The following is an 8,552-nucleotide window of genomic DNA, read 5'->3' on the forward strand; positions in this document are numbered from 1 at the left end:
CACTTAGCCATCATGACCGATACCCGTTCACAAATCCTCCATTAATTTGCCACACACCCTTAAACCTACCTCTACCGTTTGGCCATTGCCATATCTTTTGGGGGGTTCATCTGGCAGTTTGCAAAGAAGTACTGCTTGATGTCTTTGATGAACCAAATATCCATCAAATCTACCAGGCCTGTGTATACCCCATTGTCAGGTTCAGTGAATTCCGATCCTCCCCCGTCTCACGGCAGATAGCCAAGGAAGAAAGCTCTTACCGAGTCTTTATTCAATATTCACAGTGAGAGGCCTCTGTACGCTGCCTCTTAGGTTAATGGTGTTGCTCCAACTGAGCTCCTCTAATTTTCTCTGAGTCATTTGCTCTTCTACTTTCAATGCATGCTGTGTTCTGGGAGAAGGGGGGGGGGTCAGAAATGCTCTCCAGTGATAACATGTCAGCTGACTGCTCTGTCTCTGTCTCCCCCTTCTCTTCTCCCAACACCTTCCAACTCTTCAGTTCATCTGTATCTGAGCTGTGACCTTCCTCAAACCACAAATTCAATACTGTCTTCCTCTTTTCTGGAAGGTTCAGGAGGAGGTGGGCGGTCTCCACCATTCCTCCTCAGTCTCATCCCTGATACCCATACATTAAAGTTTACCCCTCACAGAACTACAATTCCTGTCATCCTTAACAAAATACAGTTCCTATGATTCTTAAGGTGTGTGTGGAAAATGCACTTGAAATGCATGGTGTGTATGCAACCTGGGTGAAGCAAACATTGCGTTTTCTGATAGAATCATAGATTTGTGTGTAGTCCTGGTTTCAAGAAGTCAGCGCTGAAGACACAGCAAGGTAGGTACAGGGTTTTGGAGCCTGAGTGGCTTCTGGACATTGTTGGACACCAGCTCTCATCAGCCCCTGCCAACATGGCCAATGGCCAAGGCTGATGGGCACTGGAATTGAAGAACATATGAAGGGCTGCAGTTCCCGCTTTCCTGAGCTAAGGCAACAAGAAAGCTATGGCGAAAAAGAGCTGGCAGATGGAACTGAGCAACAAAATGGCTTACCAGTGTAACATCTTGACCTGACTGAAGAGTAAAAGCAGGTCATGGCTTTAAAAATACAGTGGTACCTCGGGTTAAGAACTTAGTTTGTTCTGGAGATCCGTTCTTAACCTGAAACTGTTCTTAACCTGAGGTACCTCTTTAGCTAATGGGGCCTCCCGCTGCCTGAAGCAAAGTTCTTAACCCGAGGTACTATTTCTGGGTTAGCGGAGTCTGTAACCTGAACCGTCTGTAACCTGAAGTGTCTGTAACCCAATGTACCACTGTAGGACAAAGTGGAAGGTTACTGGATTCGCCTGATTACCTGGCTCTCTTGCCAGAAGGGTTCTGGCAACTAGCTTGAAGGTCCTGCATTTCACTGTTGCATTCACCATAGTGCAATAGGAGAGGCGTATGTGCCTGCTGGTTTTAGGCTGTTTTGTGCCAATTCACACAAGAAGCTTGCCCCAAACCCTGCTTTGAAACATGAGTGGCTAACTGGCATAGGCACTGGGAAACTGTGGTACTACTGGAGAGGAGGTGTCATGCGACTGGGTGTGAGCAGACTCATCTGAGGTGGGCAAATGTACTATTATGTGCCCTAGGTTCATTCTTTAAGCTTTATTTGCTAGAAAGATAAGGCACTATTACATTGAAGAAATAGGAGCCCTCTGAGGATATCCTTCTCTCCTACAACTTTCCCAGTCATTCCATTTTGGTGTGCATTATCTAATATGACTGACAGACTCTCAAAACCGGCTTCTACAGTAGTACCCAAAGCTGAAGGATGCACAGACAGAGCTGGCCCAACCTTCACTTTAATTACTTCTATAGCTATTGACATTCTGAATCCCAACATTTCAGTTTTAAATTTTGGTTGCCACATGGAGTCAATTCTGATCTCTTGTCTCTTAGATCTCCAGGGTTTAGCTCTGTCCTTCTGTGCCCAGAGAGGGGATAAGATGCCTGTCATCTCAGCAGCAAAATAGTGCATCTAGGTTTAGGCTGATGCCATATTGAACTACTTGTTTCCTCATAGCTGACACCGATGTAAATCACTACAGTTCATTGACTTCAATGGATCTGTCAATCTTCCCAAGCTGGGAGCCTGGCCCTTGGAGTCTCATGAAAATCCAGTTGTCAAGCTATCTGCCAAGATGTTAATGTTGTTCATATTACCCCAAAGTGACAGGGAGGAATCAGAATTTAAAGCAATTGTTTGCCTTTCAAACGCCAGCCATTGTGATGCTTTATTTGCTGCCTGCATCTGGCTGCAAACAACTGCACAATAGATCAACAAGTTGGCACCTGGCATTAGGCCAGCACTATAAAACATTATGGTAGAGAGGAAGGGAGGAAAGCCTTTACAGCAAGCTTACTCTGCTGATTGCCTCATCACTACAGAAACCCTCAGCTTGGACTGGCTGGGCACCATTAAAGCAACCAAGAAGTAATCAGACCCGCACCTTCCAAAAGTAGTTTTTGTCTTTTTAGAAACCAGCTTGTGAGACTTTTGTTATGCAGATCTGCCACTGGAATGTTGTATTTGTTCAGGATCCAGGGCTTGATCACCTTTCTGATCCAGCTAATCCAGAACACGGCAGCTAGACTGGTGACTGGGAGAGGCCGCTGAGACAGTAGAAGACCGGTCCTGAAAGACCTTCATTGGCTCCCAGTACGTTTCCGATAACAATTCAAAGTGTTGGTGCTGACCTTTAAAGGCCTAAACAGCCTCAGCCCAGCATACCTGAAGGAGCATCTCCACCCCCATCATTCAGCCTGGACACTGAGGTCCAGCTCTGAGGGCCTTCTGGCGGTTCCTTCACTGTGAGAAGTGAAGCTACAGGGAACCAGGCAGAGGGCCTTCTCAGTGGTGACTCCCACCCTGTGGAACGCCCTCCCATCAGCTGTCAAAGAGATCAACAACTATGTGACATTTAGAAGATATCTGAAGGCAGCCCTGTTCAGGGAAGTTTTTAATGTTTGTTTTATTGCTTTATTATTATTCTGTTGGGAGCCACCGAGAGTAGCTGGGGAAACCCAGCCAGGTGGGTTGGGTATAAATAATAAAGTATTTTTATTATTATGGCTCCAGTTTATACAACTGTCTGTGAACCAGCCATCATGGGTTCAGAAGCCTCTGAGTGACTCTAACAGCCACTGTTACAACTGATCATCACAGGGATGGAAAGCCTCATTTGAGCTTGGGCTGTGGGGCAGAACTTGTTCATCTCCCTTTTTGCAGCAGATGGACTTGATCCAAAACTCCTGAACTTGCTTGGAGATTGGAACACAATTCTGCGAATACACACCCCTCTAGATTTTGTGATAGTTTTGGCCTGCAAAAAGTGCAGGCGAAAGGAAACATTGACATAAAAATGCATGCAAAATTCGTATTTTGCAGATGAATGCACTGGTCGTGTTTGTACACCACCCTAAACCAAACTATGTTGTTGTTTAGTCATTTAGTCATGTCTGACTCTTCATGACCCCATGGACCAGAGCACGCCAGGCACTCCTGTCTTCCACTGCCTCCTGCAGTTTGGTGAAACTCATGCTGGTAGCTTTGAGAACACTGTCCAACCATCTCGTCCTCTGTAGTCCCCTTCTCCTTGTGCCCTCCATCTTTCCCAACATCAGGGTCTTTTCCAGGGAGCCTTCTCTTCTCATGAGGTGGCCAAGTATTGGAGCTTCAGCTTCAGGATCTAAACCATAGCTTTAACTATATGGATCTTTGTCGGCAAGGTGATGTCTCTGCTTTTTAAGACGCTGTCTAGGTTTGTCATCGCTTTTCTCCAAAGAAGCAGGCATCTTTTAATTTTGTGACTGCTGTCACCATCTGCAGTGATCATGGAGCCCAAGAAAGTAAAATCTCCAGTGCAAATGTACAAATGCACCCAAAGAAGGAGATCACAGCGTCTTGGTATCTCTTTGTGCTTTTGATGCCAGTGGAGTGCTGCAGCTAAGCCAAGGTATGGCTTAGCATGTCATCCAAACCCAAAATTGTGGTTTAACTCTCTCTCTTTTAAGCATGACCTACAGCCAAGATTTTTCCTATGGCTGCAGGTTGTGGTTGAGGAGGTGAGTCCTTTTGATATCTGATCCTGCAAATCAAACTTAAAGAGACCAACCACAAATACACTGCATTTATCTGCCTCAAAAAGGCAGGATTCATTTCTTATTCCTGAAAATTTTATCCAATTTCTTTTTTAAACTAAAAAAAGTTTTTTGTTTTTTAAAAAAAATTCTCTCCTTTTTAAAACAACAACAACACCAACACCCAACTTTTAAAGTTGGCTAGTACAAAAATCTGTGCCTTTATTTGCCTGAAATTTGGCATACTCCATCCACTCTGAAAGGGCTATTATGCCTGCAAATTCCACCCAATTCCGTCAAAAGACAAAAAGTGGTCAGGTTAGATGAGTGGAGTCCATCCAGAAGGCTCTTCATTGAGAAGGCTGTAAGCTGAAGTTCAGATATTTACCACATGGGGCAGCCACATGCAGGTCCTAGCAGATCCTGATTCATCAAGCAGCCAGGAAAGCTGGCAGGGTGGAATGCCGCAGGCTTGAAATGGAATCTGTGGGGAATTCAATAAGCATAGGAAGAAATCTCATGCACTGGAACTATGATCAGTGCTGAGTACAGCTGAAGCCTGACCTGGAGCCTTTCATAGTCCTATTAGGTCATGGGGAAATAATGCCTGGGTGTGTAGAATTATGTTGGACCCTCCAAGGGCATCATAGCTCTGGGAACAGAGCCTTTTGCACTCTAGTTCTGAGTGGCTCAGCACATGGGGCAGCAAAGCAGAGTGCTAGGGGTCATTGGTTCTAGCCCTGCAATCCCCCAATATGCAAGAAGAAAATAAAATGAAAATAGCCTAATAAACCATTCCCAAATTATTCTTCTGCTGAGCATGAAAATGAATATGCTTCTCTCTCATTCTGCCTGCCCTGTTGCACAGGTATGAGTCAAAATGATTCATGTATTTTTATTATTTTGAAAAAAAGAAGAAGAAGCAGCAATAGTTGCTCCAGGCGCTATAACGGCTAATTAACTAGGAACTATTTCACTTTGACAAGTCCGTACGGCGGGATACTCACTAATGGATACGTTCAAGGTGTTCTGTTCTTTTCCTCCCCTTCCTAGCCGTAGTAGAAAATAGTAATAATGGAAAATAGCAGCCACTTAACACTCCCTTAAAAAGAAAAAACAGCCTAGTTTTTAAATTAATTACACATGCTCATACACAGAGCTAATGGGCATAGGAAGGCTTTTTTGTGCTTTTGCTTGAAGTCTCAGGTTTTGTGAATTACTAAGGCCATACAGAGGGGCAGATAAGACTATTTTAAGACTGGACAACACTGATATCTTCCAGCACTCAATGCTTTAAACAGGACTGAATTCCCTGTCAGGTTATCTGCTTCATACAGCTTTTCTGGATTTCAGCTCGTGTGCATATATTTCTGTATCTGTGTCTGAGCTACATGGACAATTGTCTTTTCTAATTAATGATCTGTACATGAGTTAAGATACGTCCACTATTTATTTGGTGTATTTTCTCTCCTTTATTTGGCTCATAGCATCCCCCCCCCCGCCTAAAGACCTGGGCAAAGGAACAATCCATCAGCTGTTTTTATTATAGATATCTCTCATTATTACTGCCGGCACTTATGTTTGCTCTACTGGCAGGAGATATTAAGGAAGGTAAGGGGAGAAGTTGTTTCCTTGGTGTTTAGCTTAATTGCACATCTGTGTTTTCTGCTGGTGGCCAAACGACCTTGACTTAACTTCTAGCATTGTTCATCTCCTTTGAGCCATTATAGTTTACATGCTAAATCGCCATGCTGTTATTTCTGATCGTAGAGAGGGTGCTAATTTTGGTTTATATTACACACAGTGCCCAGAGATGCCACATTTCTGGAAACTGTATTGCCTTTATGGTCTTGTGAAGAATAATGAACACTAGGGGAAACACTCATCTGCAGATATAGAGGTGTGTAAAGTTATTGTCAATCTTTTGTTTTAGCCATGTAAATTTCATCTGCAAGCAAAACAAAAATGAGCACCCTTTATTCACATTAATCTCTTCCTATACGTACCCCAGAACATACAGGGAGACCATCTTGTCTATCGCCCCAAGGCACTTCCAGACAACCTGTTTCTTAAGCATTCATCCTGAGTTGGCTATTTAATGAACATTCATCCTGATTTTTTCGTGATTTTAGGTGATGCATTAAACCAAGCCTTATGAAGAATGGTTGAAGGAACTGGATATGTTTAGCCTGGAAAAGAGGAGACTGAGAGGAGATACGAGAGCCATCTTCAAATATCTTAAGGGCTGTCATATGGAAGATGGGGCAAGCTTGTTTTCTCTAGCTCTGGAGGGTGAGACTCGAACCTATGGCTTCAAGTTACAAGAAAGGAGATTCCGACTAAACATCAGGAAGAACTTTCTGTCAGTAAGAGCTGTTTGACAATGGAGCAGACTCCCATGAGAGGTTGTGGACTCTCCTTCCTTGGAGGTTTTTAAGCAGAGGCTGGATGGCCATCTGTCATGGATACTTTAGCTGCGATTCCTTCATTGCAGGAATAATTGGGTGCACTCTTCCCACCTTGGATCAAATCTATGCTTCCAGGTGTCATAAGAAAGCTGCAGAGATAGTGCAGGATAGTGCGCACCCCGGAAATGATCTCTTTCAGCTTCTGCCTTCTGGAAGAAGGTATGGGGTTATAAAGACTAGGACTAGCCGCCTGAGAAACAAGTTTCTATCCAAATGTGATTTTGGTTTTAAACACAGTGTAAGGTAGTCTCTATGGCAGTATATTGTATTTAATTATGGGGTATCAGAGTTTTTAGGGGGTTAACTAGGCTGGGATAGCTGGGATTGTTGGTTTTTGAATGTCTGATGTAGATTTTTTCAATTTCGTTGTTCTGTACGGGACAATGACAATAAAGATTATCGTATCGTATCAATTGGACTAGATGACCCTTGGGGTTCCTTCCATTTCTACAGTTCTATGATTCTGAGTGCTATCCCACACTTTCCATTGCATTTCCCCATCACATTCCTTATCACAAAACACCTGATCTTTGAGTGTAGAGGGCCTGTTTTACAAAACTTCCTAATGTGCTATAATTGTACAACCTGAATTTGCCAGGACATGATTGAATCCCACTTGAAAATAGCAGCAGTCTGGAACTGCCCCTCTTCTCACACCAGAAGCCCCTGGGAAGTCCACAAGCAGAACATGAGTGCGACAGCAACTTCAGTTATTCCCAGAGTCCCTTACCTCTCTCTATCCTTTTCTTCTTCCTGTCTCTTGTCTCTTTCCTTGCTCCTTAGGAAAAGGGCTTGCCTTTTCTTGCTCATGAAATTCTGCAAAGCATCATGCGCTTCCACTGTGAAGGTATAAATAATATTGGTCATAGGTGCCATATCTCAATAATGATGGTACGCATTTGATGCAGCCTCTAATACCATCACATACTGGATACAAAGCAAGAAATAAAAGAGCAGGGCAAATGACATGAACTCACACAAAGCCTGTCCTCTGAAATGGGAGGCTTACCAATTGAATTCTCGCTGATTCCTTGGTGTCTTCAATCAAGATCACATTACTCGGTCAGAAGGTTACATTTGGTAATAGATGCAAGGAAAAGATGCAGCCAGGGTGACAGAAAATAGGATAAAGCTGTCTTGGAACCAGAAGTCAGAGGACTGATGGGGGCTTCTGTTAACTAAATGGAGAGAGAGAATCTGTTTGGGGGTATTAAGACTAAGACAGACAGCAAAACCAAGCTGCCTGGTTATTCTGTTATCTCTCTCTATAATAGACAGGTATTGATTGTCATCTCTTTGTCACACTCTTGCATCATAGTGCAGCATAGGTGAAATATATTCCTAGGACAGGACCATACCAATGCCGTGGTAAAGGCTATGCAGCCAGAACTAGTGACTTCCTTTTTCTTTGGCAACATGGGGCATGATGGAAATGCAAGCATCGTAAAACTGGAAGATGTTTCCTCTCTAGCTTTGCTCAGTTAGCGTGGCAATGGGCCAACTGGTTTGATAAACCCAGAAGATAGCTTCTCCTCTCAGGTTGGTATCTGCAGTTTTTTAAAAGGGTTTCATATGTTAAAAAATATAGTAAAGGTTCACTATCTATGCTAGCATTCGATTGACGTTGGAGAGAAATTGAGTTGAGAAACAAGATTAAGGGTACATATTGATATAGGAATGTATTAGATAAAATGTAAAAAAAAATACAATAATAAGAGTACATTCATTTGTAAAAAAATAATATACAATGAGATTGACAGAAAGTCCATAGTGTTGGTACAAATGTTATTTTGAAATGGCTTTATGTCTTTTTTTTTCTTTAGGTATATAAATTTGGTATAGAAACTTTGTCTACATGTTGGAAATTATATTATAATATGCCCTGTAATGTAATATGATGATGTATACATATGTGACATAAGAACATGTGTGTGTGTGTGTGTGTGTGTGTGTGTATGGGGT

At 42.9% G+C, this 8,552-nt stretch overlaps 1 long non-coding RNA gene across 1 annotated transcript; it reads right to left on the reverse strand.

Annotated features, from left to right (window-relative positions):
- Positions 1-4,327: 4,327 nt before the first annotated feature.
- Positions 4,328-8,267, reverse strand: LOC310762998. Its single transcript, XR_014548345.1, has 4 exons — positions 7,600-8,267; positions 7,321-7,429; positions 5,130-5,224; positions 4,328-4,606 (listed from the first exon to the last, which is right to left on the reverse strand). It is a non-coding gene; the product is annotated as an uncharacterized lncRNA (long non-coding RNA).
- Between the last annotated feature and the right edge of the window lie 285 nt (positions 8,268-8,552).

Source organism: Podarcis filfolensis, assembly GCF_964270895.1.
Source record: "Podarcis filfolensis genome assembly, chromosome: 5".
Lineage (NCBI taxonomy): Eukaryota > Metazoa > Chordata > Lepidosauria > Squamata > Lacertidae > Podarcis > Podarcis filfolensis.